General features: G+C 37.6%; 1 pseudogene; it reads left to right on the top strand.

Annotated features, from left to right (window-relative positions):
* Positions 1–13,071: 13,071 nt before the first annotated feature.
* LOC130854067 (malate dehydrogenase, cytoplasmic-like) lies at positions 13,072–14,057 on the top strand (annotated as a pseudogene).
* Positions 14,058–14,843: the final 786 nt, after the last annotated feature.

Raw genomic sequence — 14,843 nt, 5'->3', positions numbered from 1 at the left:
TGTGCTGTACACATACTGAGCCACGGGGCTGCTTTTCAAAAGGCAAAGTCCAGGGAGAAATTTCAGCTGTTTCCTGAAAATATGTTCACTTACACTTCCTGAAAGAGAGAGGGTTTATTACCTGTGAGAACTAAGGAGTTTGTTTATTGGGAAGAAAGAGACAAAATGGAGCTGGGCGGGGAGAGGTGTTGGAGAGTCATCTCAGAAGCAGGCTGAAAATGAGAAAACATTTGTGGCTGAGGGCTTTTTCAACAGGAACAAGTAGATACATATTCTTCTCACCAGAAGGGCAGGGTCACATTTTTTCCTCTCGGAAATCTGCTAAATCAGTTGACAACAGAATTTGGGTGTGCGTGGGCTGGGAGGTCAGTGTCAGTTGCTGACACCCCATCAAGTTTTCTGAGTGTATTTAAAAATGCAGACATTTTAATCAAGGGCTGTCAGGATCACCAGGACTTGGACCCTTGTCCAGGTCCTTGGCCCTTGGCCCTTGACCATGTTACTGAGTTCATGAACTTTTGTTTATTTAGTCAATAAATATTTACTGAGAACATACCAACAACTAAGCATTATTCAAGGTGCTAAGAATATAGCAACGGGGGAAAAAACAGATTAATGTTTCTATTGTGAAGGAATTTCCATTTTACTGGGGGGAAATAGGAGATAAGCAAATGAGATTTCCAGATGGTGATAAGTTCCGTGAAGAAACTCAACTAGGGTAATGTAATAGAGCGTGACTTTGACATTCAGTAGAATGAAATCCTCTCCAAGGTGCCGGGCTGGCACCATTGGGCTGTGACCCATCAGTGCCCCTGTGGGGATCAGGGACTATTCAAAATCCAAGTCTGTGCAGCATTCAGCATATTCATCCCTCTTGGACAACAGCTCTGAAGGCTCCTGACTGGTCCTTAATTTGGCTACAAAAGGCTCTTCATGATCTAGAAGCAGGAATATTGTCCAATACTCTGAATTGCCCTGAAATTATAGGATTCTTTCGGCAAATGCTCTTGACTGAAATAACTACTCCCTCTGAGCATGCCCTGATTTATAACCTCTTTGATTATTTTTCTTGACTGCCTTAATATTGTTGATATCAGATTCTATTTAACCTTGAGCCGTGCCTCCTCTCTCTACCCCAGTACCTACAGTATCCTGTTTGCTTTCTACAACAAGCAAGTTTGCATAATCCTCTGCAGGGCCTAACTCTAGTTGGAACTTGGATGAAACATGTTGCTGACATGCCCCACAATGATGACATCCTGGCAGAATCTGGTCTTTGTTTTCCCTGTGCCAGCATCAGGACTTTTGCCAACTGTCCTACTCTTACAAATGTTCCAGCAATACCTTTTCAATCTATACTATCTAGAATATTTTGCCAACAGAGATTAAGATATTATGCTGTGAACACTTGGTAGTAAAGGGTCCCGAATAAGATATCAAATGTATAAGACTTCTAGTCGGCAGAGAATGACTCTACCCATCAGTACCAAAAATGTCCACTGTCTGAGAGGTCTACCCCTGGGCACAAGAATTCGCACTAAGTCACAGAAGAGTTTGACTTCATAAGTAATAGCATTTACTGGTGCTGGAACATCAAATCTGTGCCAGTTGGCTCCAGAGCAGGACAGAGGCTCATGTTAAACTGAAGTTACTCAGGAACAGGAACTAAAAGCCTGGCTGAAAGAAGCCTGGCTGCATGAAGGAGAATGAAATGGAGGTAAAGATACAGAGATGCAGAGAAGAGATATGGTGCTGCCTGAAGGAAAAAGAAGAGAAGTAACTTGCCTGAAATTTTTTTCAGCTTTTATGAGGCATAGTGGTAATAGTGGTACTACCTGCAGTTGGATTCTGGAGATTCCCACATGGCCTTCAGATAAGCTCCCTATTCACCTGCTCCACTGGAAAATCGTTCTCAGCTCCCCAGGTGAATGACTTTGTACGAAGAATCTACCGAGCTATTTTAAGGCACCTCAAACTCTTTGGTAGAGCAGTCCGCCCCATGGCCTAATAAGTTCTCGATAGGTATTCCTATGCTACCTTTGCTTCTTCTACCTGTGTCCATAGGTCTACCTCTCTGACTGTTGACATTTTGGCCACTGGTGGGTAAAATTTTTCTCTGCCAACCAGCAGGCTTAGAGTTTAGATATCTTATTCAGGACACTTTACCACCAAGTGTTCAGCGAATAACATCTTAACATCAGATTCTCAGAAAGAGAATCTGATTGGCCCAACTGAGCTTTGGGATGTTTTAATTTGGCTTATCTATCTAGTCAGCTACGGTGAGCCCTTGGGATTGAGGACCTTAAGATTCTGTGCTATACCGTGGTAGCCGTTGGTGGGCCAGGGGAAAGATTGACGGGCAAGGTGAGGGAGCCAATGATTAGCATACAGGACCAGTGAAGCTAAAAAATCCAGTCGCCACCCACAACTACTGAGGCCATACTTTCTAAGCCAAAGACCATAAAGAATCTGGTGCTTCCAGCTTATACGAATGTTTGAATTGTCCAGTGTTGGTGTAGAATGTAGTTCTAAATTTGTTCACTTTCCAAAGGCAAATCAGATTGCAGACAAGCTGAAGGTAGACATTTTGTAAATCTTGACCCAATAGAATTTGTCTAGTTAAGCAAGAACTTATGAAGTAATAGTGAAAAAGAAAGTGAATAAAAAAATAGTTTATAAGGGGCTAGAAAATGGTGGCAGGCTTCCTTGCACTTGGAAATGCTATTCTTCTCCCTAGAATGCCTTTCCTTCCACCCTCTTCTTGGCAAAGTCTTATTCATTTTTCAAGACCTAGATTAACCATCCCTTCTAGGAAGCCTTTTCGGATGTGGTCCACTTTCCTCTTTCAGACAAAGATAGTCTCTTCTGTGATCAACACTGCAACATGCACCTGGCTTCATCCTTCATTGTAACAATTCTCACACTAACCTACATGTACTGCTTTACAACACTGTGTCTGCAGTGCAACTTTAAGTCCCTCAAGCGCAGAAACAGTGTCTTATTTGACTGTATATTTCTGACATCTAGCTCAGTGCCTGAAACAGAGCTGGTGTTCAAGAAGTGTTGACTGAATGAGAGAGTAAAGGATGTTATTGACTTGGGGCAAGTGCAGTCTGAGGGATGTCCCAGATAATTGAAGTTTACACCTTCAGCAATCAAAACTTTTAAAATATTTTATGAAGACAGAAATCTTTAGAAATTGTCTTACAGATTTCTGACTCAATAAACAAAATTGAAACTGTAATGAGTACTTTGTAATTTATTCAAATTTCTTTTTATGAATCAATTATACTGTTCTTTAACATTGTCTCAAGAAAGCTTAGTTGGGGTTCCACCTCCCCCAGGAAGCCTTCTCTAACCCTATCCCATCAGCTGTCACATATTATTCATAGAACTCCTTCATATACTGCTTACAATGTTATGGAAATTATCTGTCTATTTACATGATTCCACTACGTCACATGGTCACACATGCTCTGTTTTCCCCATTAGATAGTGTGCAGCTCCAGACAGGAGACCACATCATTCATCTTTCCATTACAAGAGCCAACCTAGCATAAGTATCCAACAAATGTTGAACTGAAATGAATAGTGTATCATATAAAGAGGGATTTGAAATATGTGGGACTCTTGGTCTCTACACTAAATTATTCCCAGGTTTTTCTGTTTTATAGCACTAAAATTTTTTGTATTGCTTCTTTTTTCCCCCAATTATATCCTACTACTTTATTAGATTAACTATCGCAAGAAAGCTGCCTCTGTCCCTTTTACCAATTAATGACTTCCAAACTGTTTTGATAACATATCTTGATAAGTAAAAAATATTTGAACGCATACCTCTGCTAAATGAGGGGGGTAAATTTGTGTATAAATTTATTCATACTTTTAAAATAAATTGCATACGTGTAGCATTGTACTGATATTTTGTGTACACTCATAACCATATGCAAAACCATAATAATTGAAAGGAAAGATTAGATAGAAATGAAATAAATATTTTAAAACTGTGAGATTTTATTGTATTTATTAGTAATATAAACTTTTTTTGTTCTTACTTGGTTTATTTTAATCTTATTTTCATGTTGGTATAATATTTAGCGATATAATATTTTGAGTGCTTGGGTTCTAAGTTCAATTGATTCAGTGCTTAATTTTAACGGCTATCATAGATGAAAATGATACTTCAAAAATATGTTGATTCACATGGATTAAGTGTACCTTTGTCCTTAGTTATTAAAATATGATATTCATGTTTCATTCCCAGACACCAATTATGCCAAACTTGTTGAAATTCAGACAGGCCACTCAGTTCACCTTGATGTTACCTTGATGTAGGCATTGGGTTAAAAAAAAAAAAAGATTAGCAAAAGTATTCAAACTCTTCACTTGGAAGACAAATAGTGTAGAAAATTCTATGTGAAAAGTTTTAAAGTTTGCAACTATAAGCAATCTTGTAGGTGACACACGTACCATTTTTCAGCCATAATATCATAATTAATGGAAATTTTTCCAAACATTCTCCATAATATCAATTTTCCCCAAAATTGTTTACTTTCTCATTCACTGTAAATATTTTCCCTTTAATTATATGTCAAGGCTAAATAAGTGCTTGTTTTTATATATCTGCTGAGTTGCACTCTGTAGACAGTCTTTTGTCATCAGTGAAAAGGTCAACACATTTTCAGTATTTATCTTTTTGTAAATGAAATGCTTAATTTGTCTTTAAATTCAACAGCTCTTTTAAGTACTTTTCAGTGAAATAACCAGTGAACTTCTCTGGCAGCAAATATTATTTGCTGTTATAGCATTTGTTATCCCCTATCTTATTACAAAGTCATATAAATATTTGATGTTATTTTAAAGAGTTGTGTTCTTATGAAATTAGAAACATCAGTGTTGGTGTACTCCTGACTTCAATTTCTCTGAAAAACTTGCCTATTAATGATGCAGTTAAGGGAATTCCCTGGTGGTACAGTGGTGAAGATTCCACCTGCCAATGCAGGGGACGTGGGTTTAATCCCTAGTCTGGGAAGATGCCACATGCTGTAGAGCAACTAAGCCGGTGCACCCCAACTACTGAGCCTGCATTCTAGAGCCCATGAGTTATGACTACCAAGCCCACCTGCTGCAACAACTGAAGCCCACACGCCTAGAGCCCGTGCTCCACAACAAGAGAAGCCACCACAATGAGAAGCCTGCCAACCACAACGGAAGAGTAGCCCCTGCTCTCTGCAACTAGAGGAAGCCTATGAGTAGCAACGAAGACCCAACTTAGCCAAAAATAAATAACTAAATAAATAAAGTTCTTTTTAAAACAATGATGCAGTTAAGATGTCATATATGAAAACATTACATTAGAATGTTTAAAAATTTTTAATTCCATCAAAGCAGTATAACATATACTTCCCACAAAACATTTTTCAAAGAAAATCAACATGGATTCTCTTACTGCTGACAATTTATCTTCTTCAACATACTCTTCCTTCAAAGGCACAAAATTGTGATCAATCACGAACTTTCTTTCTGAAATGCAATCTAGCAAATATATTTTGTGACATGGTAGAAATGCTGATGGATCCACTCAGTTCTAACACTGCATAAATTCTAATGCTACACAATTTGTTCTAATGCCTATTTCTCAAAGTCTTCAGAAAATTTTCCATGTATCTTCCAATACTGCTGACAAAGGACTGCATATTAGTTTGTGGCTTATTGCTCCATGTATTATTTCAGTGTTATCACGCTGGAAGGAAAACAGTTTTCCAAGGGGTCTTTTATTAATAAGTAAACTTCTAAACATTTGTTACAAAATTCAGTGAAATTTCACTAAATGCCAGATTGAGTAACTCTTGACTTTGAAAATTTCTGAAAAACTTGTAAAAGATTGTCCTTACATTTTGGATGCTTGGTTTTTTTAATGTCTTGTTAATCACTAGCATATCAAGGCACAATACATGCAGATAAGTATCTTCGTTAACAATAATAACAAAAAATCCACATTTCAAATGGTTTCATCATAACTTTGAATGTGGGGGAAGGTGTCTTTTTGTTAGATCTCATTAGGTCTTGTTTAATAATTTGGCTGCCAAAAAGCTTATTCACAAAGAGAATCGTCACAGCTAGGATTTTCTTTTGTGTTCAATTGTGCTCGCATAATTAATTTTATCTGCTATTATTTCTTTGTGGGAGTTTTTTAAGCGACTTGTCCATGAAAGTTGTCATAAAAGTTATTGGAGGGAGGCGTCCCTTTGTTCTGGGGGGTGTAATTTCTACTTTCATTTCCATGTGATACCATGTCAAATACTAATACCATACACCCATGGGCTACAGACTGATGGTCCATTATCAATCCTTTTTATTAAACTTTAGTAATAACTAGTTTCTTTTTTGAAATTATTTTTAAATAAGTAGGGGTTTTAATATTTTCCTCCCAAACTACTACCATGACTGCTACTGGGTTGTCCTGTGCTCCTTTGAAGTACACACACCCTACTTTGGAGTAACTGTTCTAATGTTTGGTTGAAGGAGAAAACATGCCAATTCTTTAAGAGATTTCCATCCATTGAAGTCCTAAGACTTGTATGATCTTCAGCACCAGAATGTATCATTTATTGTTTGGTGTTATTTTCATTTTAAGTATGTTTGTCTGTTTAAATCATAAGCCTCAACTAAATTATAAGCAAATTGAAGGCACAGAATACTTCTTACTCTTCTCTTTTTTCCCCTCATGTTACCTAGCACAATACTTTGTCTAGAAGATATATAATGCATGTTTTCTTGTGCTAAATTATTTTTAACTTCTCACATGCTATTGTCTTTTTATCCTGGATTGCAACTTCTATAAGGGAAACTGTTCTTTGGATTCCCCACATCTGCTACATGACTTACATGAACTTGTAATAAATATTTGTTGACTAAAACTGGATAACCAAACAGATTTGGCCAATAACCTCATTTTACACAGAAACAAAGTCAATAAGCTAGGGATCAGGGCTCTAATGTAATGCTGAACAGTACAAATTAGTTTTAGACAGTACAAATTATCTACACCATCCCCATGAACATTTCACTCAATTAACATGTATCATCAAGAGAAAAATATGTACATCTTCCCACAAAGAGTACATGTACTTTTGAGAAACAGTATCAAAATAATAATTAAATAAGAAATTCTATGAGGAAATATTCATCTATTCTTTCATTCATACAACCAACTAATGTTTACAGTGTGCTTTCCATTTGTTACATATTAATTATAAATGTAGTATAATAAAACAGAAAGCAGAGAACACAAAGTAAAAATGTGATTGAAGTACACATGTTATATAATCATCATGTAATAACCCATATTGAATAGAGGCTTAAAGAAGGGGTTACACACTCACATAAAGCTATTCACTTTTGTTTGTATTCTCAATGTCCTCGTAAATTCTTTGTTCAATATTGGCCTGTTTACCTCACTGGACTATGTGCACCATTGGGGCCCAGAGCAGGTCTGAACTATTACTACTCTTCCCCTAGTGTGTATCACAGTGCTGGCATAAAATCAAGTATTCAATAGGAATATGTTGAATAATAAGGTAGATGGATGCATGGGGAGAAAACAGCAGCAAGAATTGCATATATTTTAAAATAAAAAAAATAGGGATTATGTTGTATCTTAATCTTATGCGGTGTTATATGTAGGTAAATTGTATCTCAAAAACTGAAAGAATAAATGTAGGGAGAACTATAAAACCCGAAGATTAAGCAATCTTTACTGGAGACAATTGAGGAAGATAAATTATTCTAAAAAATAAGTATGAGTAAATTTAAAAGAATAATGTAATATAAATTTCTGTTGGATTTTGGCAGAGTCTGATACCTTCAAGAATTCAGTCATTTGCTTGACATATATGTACTGAATCCATATGAAGAGCCAGACACTGTGCTGGGTGCTGAGATGCAGGAGAGAATAGATAATCTTGGTCTCTGTCCACGTGGAATTTACAGAAATCCAGAAGGTACTAAGGGCTCAAAAATTGTTTTTCTAACATGTAATATAAAAAATGCTTTGGTAGCAAAAATAATTGCATATTGGACAATATAAGCAAATACCTAACAGGTTTGTGATTATACTTTGGCAAGTATAACTCCTGGTCCCACATGATGTTCTGTGGCTTCCAGTATAATCCATGATGCTCCGTACTCCAGGTCATGGTTCACACCATTTCTTCTTGCTGGAATTCATTTCCACCAAGGCCTATCTTTTACTTGTCTGTATCCACTCAACCTTTAAACTTCTCAAACACAAACACAGCCCCCCCATCCAACATCTGACACCCCCTAGACCACCATATGCTTCATGTGAATGCCTCATCACTGCGCGTACCATATTGAAATCATGATTTAATTGTCTGTCTCTTTTTTGAATTCTAAGTTCCTCTAGGACAGAGGCTAATTTTCCCTGATTCTATATTCTTAGTGCTTAGTACATAACAGGTGATCAATAAATGTTTGTTAACTTGAACTGAAACCTCTGTTTTCTATTTAGAAACCTATGTCTGCCTAATATAAGAACCAAGACTATATCTGACAGCCTGTATTCCAGATTTTTTTAAAAGGCATCTACAATCTAAGAAACCTCTGGAAAGGTCATAACTGAAAGCATTCACAACCTTGATCACATTCTCTTTCTTCTCACCCACAACTTAAATCCACATGAGAATTTGAGGCAAAGAATGTCATTATCTCTACCATCCTGATCACATAAAATCCATAACTTCTTAACACTTCAAATACCAAAAGACTACATAACAAGCAAAGTCAGACTTTTTTTTCTGGCCAGTCTAGTGTCTAAAATGTTATTAAGGTGCTAGAGGGGAACATTCTCTGGTACCATATCTCTCCCTGGGGTAGTAAATGAGCTTTTTCAGAGACAGAAGAAAACAAAAAGAGATATGAACATACGAAAACATCTACCATCTGTGACTATTATCTCTGACTTGACACCTCAAATACACAAGGAGTTCCCCTCTTTGACCAACTGCTATTTTGGCATCTCTGTATTATCTATTGCCACAATAGTGCCTCATAACAAACCAACCCTAACTCAATGCCTTAAAATAACAAGCATTTATTTTGTTCACTACAGTTGACAATTTTGAATGAGTTTAGCTGGGAGATTCTTCTGATCTCAGCTGGATATCCTCATATATCTGGGGGCCAGCTGGTAGTTGGCTGATCTGGGATGGCCCTAGCTGGGTTGCCTGGAACAACCTGGCTTTCTTCCACATGTCTCTACTTCCTTCCTGCAGGCTAGCCCAGGCATGTTTTCAAAGCATGGCAGAGGGGAATAGTGAGCAGACCTAATCATGCAAGAGAGAAGTAAAAAAGCATTTGCACTTTTCAAGTCTCTGCTGTGTCGGGTAGGCTAACATCCTATTGCCCAAAGCAAGTCACATGCCCAAGCCTAGAGTCAGAGTGGGAGGAAACTTTAAAGTTACAGGACAAACACTGTGGACTCATGGAGGCCATTACTTGGGGTCATTAATAAAATAAATCTATGGACTCCTGAACCTACCATGACACTAAACTTTAAAAACCTGTTCAAGAAAAATTGCTGAACATTTCCACATAATGAATTTTGGATACTTCAGAAAGTAGAGTTCTCTGAGAAATATACTACAGTGTTTAAAGATTTTGAAATTTATATTTGGAATTTAGCACCCGGTTTCACAAAGCTACAGATTTTTAAAAATATATATATATTCTCCATCTGAGGTACACTCATCAGATGTAAGGGTAAAGGAAAACTATGCAATAATAGCAATGGTAAACTGAAAGTAATTTTGTCAAATCCAGCAAAGTGAAACTGATTAGACAGGTAATACAGAGGATCCAATGAGAAAGAAACAGGATGTAGCAGAAAAAAATTTAACCTATACAGTGGGCAGGTGCAAGCATCCAAGTGCATTTTTTTAATTAGACACAATGACTAATAAAACTGATAAGAGCAGTCATGTGGGAATAACCAGGAAAATTTTGAAAAAGGAGAGTAATGAGGGATACTTCCCTAAAGGCAGTCTGTCCACACTGTGGGTTGCATCATCCCCTTGTTATGACGGGTCAGTTCATTTTTTCTGATTGGTTCATGTTTGTGCTTTAAACACTTAGTATATCAACTCTGCTTACAGGTATTAAACCACATGCTATAGTAGTAGTAATTAAGAATGTGATACAAATGGTTGCAAAGAACACAAAGACAGTTGAAAAGAATAGAGTAGACGGCCCAGAAACAAATTCCTGTTTAGTAGCATGAAAAAAAAATTTTTAACATCTGTTGTCAGAAAGTCTCTTGGGAAAGAAATTGTTTTGTTGAGAAATATATCTTAATATATTGCATGAAGGTAAAAGGTGAGACCCTGGAGACTTAGGCTGGAAGAAGATAACATAACAAAGAGATAGACAAACCACTGTGCCCCCAAAATAAAAAAAAATTGTATGAAGAGAAAGTGAAGAGAGAAAGAATCACCACGCTTATAGAGAGACATGGCCAGAGAGGAATTCCTGGCTGTGTGTTGGCTGAGGGCTTTTTTGAAAGCAAGAAGTTTCTAAAGACTTTAATTTGTTTGCATTGCTGCATGCAAATCCCCTTTCTCTCCCTCTAACTGTGAGTGAAGGATGCTACGTACAAAGAACAACTTTTGTGTGTGAGATATTTTTTGAGCGGGTGGGGTATTGAGAAGAAGTCCAAAAAAAAAGAGTCTTGAGATTCATGTCTAGTGTGGGGCAGAGAGAAAACCAGCCATACAGGATGAGATATGTGTGAAAGCAAAAGTTAATTTGAAGCTGATTCACACAGCCTGAAGAGGCCATTGAACATATTCTCTTGAAAGTTCAGAGAAGTTGTGGTAGGGAGGGAAGGAGGTTGGACTTCTCATAGGCTGTCGACTGAGTGTTTAGGGCCAGTTTTCTTTAAATATCGGAGGGTGAACCAGCCTCAGATGACAACTGAGTTAGCTAGTACATATAGTAATTCAGCTGGTGATTTAAAAAAAAAAAAAAGTGGCATTATGAATCAATGGGAAAGGAAACATATATGAAAGAAAGAAGCCAACTTTCCTTATCGTTTCAGCTAGGGAAGGATGGAATCTTAACTGAGTTTAATCAGATAGTAATTTCTATGGTTAAGGGATCATTCATTAAAAGTTATACAGTTAAACACCTACTCAGTGCCAGGCTCTGTCTTAGGCACTGGGGATACAGCCATGAACACAGTAGATAAAACACCTGCTTTCAAAAACTTTCCATTCTAGAAGATAGAGACAGACATTTTGAAAGTGAGTGGTATAGCTCTTAGTGATGGGTTATTTTTAGTATTCTGAAAATTACGCTTTGAAAGCAGGGGATACAAATGAAGAGTATTTATATAGTCAGGAAAATGGCATGAAAAACTACCTCAAGGTAACAATGAAGAAGGCCTAGAAAATTGCAGAGGAATTAATTCATGATTTTGAGCAAGGAAGGGTCAGCAAACTTAATCTGTAAAGGGACAGATAATAAATATTTTAGGCTACCATTCAGTCTGTGTTGCAACTAATCAACTCTACCACTGCAGCTCAAAAGAAATCACAGGCACTACAAAAATGAATATAATTGGCTCTCTTGGGATAAAACTTTATTTACAAAAACAGGTGGCAGACTGCAAGACGTCATTTACCAATTCCTTCTCTAGAGTCAAGCTGGTTGTACTCAAACTTGGCTTCATCTGTTATTTAATGTATGACCTTGTACAAATCACCCCAATTCTAATCTTCATATTTCAAAAGAAGAAAATAAAACAATGCATATAGAGTATTTGTCACAGTTCCTGGTTCATAATAAAGTCTCAAAAAAAAATCTTAGCCATTATTGCTATGTTTTCTTGTGATAATAAAATAGCTACTGATAATAAACTTTGTCCTTGATGAGTATGTGTGTGTACACATGTGTTTGTATTTGTATACATGCAAACATGGAAACATGCTTGTGTGAGACTGATCTGACATCCACTTTCTAGATTATGAAAAGATTAAAGAGTGTGCAAATAATTGGTGAAATGACCACCAAAAGTGAAGGTACTGCAGTTTTCATGGCAGAGGGGCTTTGAGTACCACGGTCACCCCACCTTCTGAGATCATTTTACTGTATATGGAGGACCAAAAACTAACACAGATAGAACTGCTGGGGCCCCGGAGCATTATTTTAGACAGCATGACTTATGCTTGGGAATTTTACTGCTGCTGGAGCAGTAGTAGGGGAAGATTGAATGGATGCTAAGGTGAAATTAACCCCTTGAGTTGATGTGACAGAAAACATAGTTTGGGAAAATCACTGAACTTTGTAGAGAAAAGAACTGGGGAGGAGGAAGCAACATGAAGAATGAGACCTAGAATCCTGCACAGGGGTCACCATGAGACTGCTATTTAATACTCAGTGATATATCATAGGGTGAAATTCTCTAAGACTAGACAAAAGGGACTTCCCTGGTGGCGCAGTGGTTAAGAATCCACCTGCCAATGCAGGGGACATGGGTTTGATCCCTGGTCTGGGAAGAGTCCACATGTTGCGGAGCAACTAAACCTGTGCATCACAACTACTGAGCCCACATGCCTAGAGCCCGTGCTCTGCAACAAGAGAGGCCACCACAATGAGAAGTCAGTGCACCACAACAAGGAGTAGCCCCTGCTGGCTACAACTAGAGAAAGCCCACGCGCAGCAATTAAGACCCAACGCAGCCAAAAAAGAAAAAAAGATTAGACAAAAAATGGACCAGGAAGCTGTAAAGTGGATGATTCTCAAAGCTCACAAAGAACTTGGAGATGTTTAAGTTCTGGCCAGCCAGATTCTAGCAGCCATATTGAATACCCAGAGCACAGCCTACTCTAAAAAACCCCACCAAAAAAAAAGCTTAAAAACGAGACTTAAAAGAACCTAGCTGAGGCAGGTATTGAAATTGTTCATGCAGTTCCCAATCATGTCAACAGTGTTTTTAAGGGTTTTTATCACAAAGCCCTTGAAAGCAGAAGGCCCTCGACTACAAATTCTGAACAAATCAGAGTCCCTGTGACTGTAACAGCTTGTCAAATTGCACGTTCACTGCTGTACACTATTGGAAATGGATCTGTCTTTGATAAAGACCAGCCTATAATTCTTGTGCTGTTGGATATTACTCCCATGATGGGTGTCCTGGATGGTGTCCTAATGGAACTGCAAGACTGTGCCCATCCCTCTTGAAAGAGGTCATCGCAACAGATAAAGAAGAGATTGCTTTCAAAGACCTGGTTGTGGCCATTCTTGTGGGCTCTATGCCAAAAGCAGAGAGCACAGAGAGGAAAGATTTACTCAAAGCAAATGTGAAAATCTTCAAATGCCAGGGTTCAGCCTTTGAGAAATATGCCAAGAAGTCAGCTAAGGTTATTGTGGTGGAAACCCAGACAATACCAATGACCTAATTGCTTCAAGTCCATCCCCGAGGAGAACTCTTGTTGCTTGACTCTTTTGGATCACAACCTAGCTGAATTGCTCTGTTACACTTGGTGTTAAATTTGGTGTGAATTCTGGTGATGTAAAGGATGTCATCATCTGGAGAAAACATCCCTCAGTATCCAGATGTCAACCATGCCAAGGTGAAACTGCAAGGAAAGGAAGATGGTATTTATGAAGCTCTGAAAGAAGACAGCTGGCTCAAGGGAGAATTCATCATGGTTGTGCCGCAGAGTGGTACTGCTGTGATCAAGGCTTGAAATATATCCAGTGCAATGTTGGCTGCAAAAGTCATCTGTGACAACATCAAAGACATCTGGTTTGGAACCCCAGAGGGAGACTTCATGTCGATGAGCATCATCCCTTATGGCAACTTCTTCCGTATTCCCGATGATCTGCTCAACTCATTCCCTGTTATAATCAAGAACAAAACCTGGAAGGCTGTTGAAGATGTCCCTGTTAATGATTTCTCCCACGAGAAGGTGAATCTTACTGCAAGGGAACTGGCAGAAAGAAAAGAAACTGCACTTGAATTTCCTTCCTCTGCCTGACTAGACAATTATTTTGATGTTACTAAGTGCACCAAAGCTGAAGAATCTAAATGTCATCTTTGACTCTAGTACCAAGTGATAATAATGCTATACTTAAATTACTTGTGAAAACAACATGTGTTAAAGATTGTGTGTTTCTTGGTACGAAATTGTGACAGTTTATCACCATGCTGTTAATGCTGCATTCTAAATAAAATATGTATTCAAAAAAATCTAGCTTGTTATCAAGTAACTTAGCTAACAGAACAAAGTTTCACAGTTTAGCAGTCTTTAAAAAGAAGATAAAGAAAAAAAACCCAGAACTCAGCACGCTCCCACTTACAATGTCCAGCGTGCAGTTAAAATTTACTAGACATGCAGAGAAGCATGAACATGTTTCTTGTACCAGAAGAGTAACCTGTCAATAGAAACAAACTGGGGAATGATATAAATGATGGAATTAGCAGACAAGAATGATAAAAGAGCTATTGTAAACATGTTCAAGTATTCAAAAGAAAATATGAATATAATGAAGAGGAGATGAGAAAATATTTTTTAAAACCTTACTTTTGTAAGGTTGAAAAAATACAATATCTGAAATAGGATTTTGCTGGATGATCTTAACAGTAGATTAGATACTAAAAAAGAAAAAAAATCAGTGAAATTCAAGATATAATAATCAAAAGTATCCAAATTGAAAGTGCAGACAGGAAAAAAAAAAACCTCTAAAAATAAACAAATTGAAACATCAACAACAAGAAAAACAGGACCTCAGTGGCCTATGGGGAAAAAATTAAGTAGGAATTA

The sequence above is a fragment of the Hippopotamus amphibius genome, chromosome 5 (assembly GCF_030028045.1).
Source record: "Hippopotamus amphibius kiboko isolate mHipAmp2 chromosome 5, mHipAmp2.hap2, whole genome shotgun sequence".
NCBI lineage: Eukaryota > Metazoa > Chordata > Mammalia > Artiodactyla > Hippopotamidae > Hippopotamus > Hippopotamus amphibius.
This window is presented reverse-complemented; position numbering and strand designations above follow the sequence as displayed.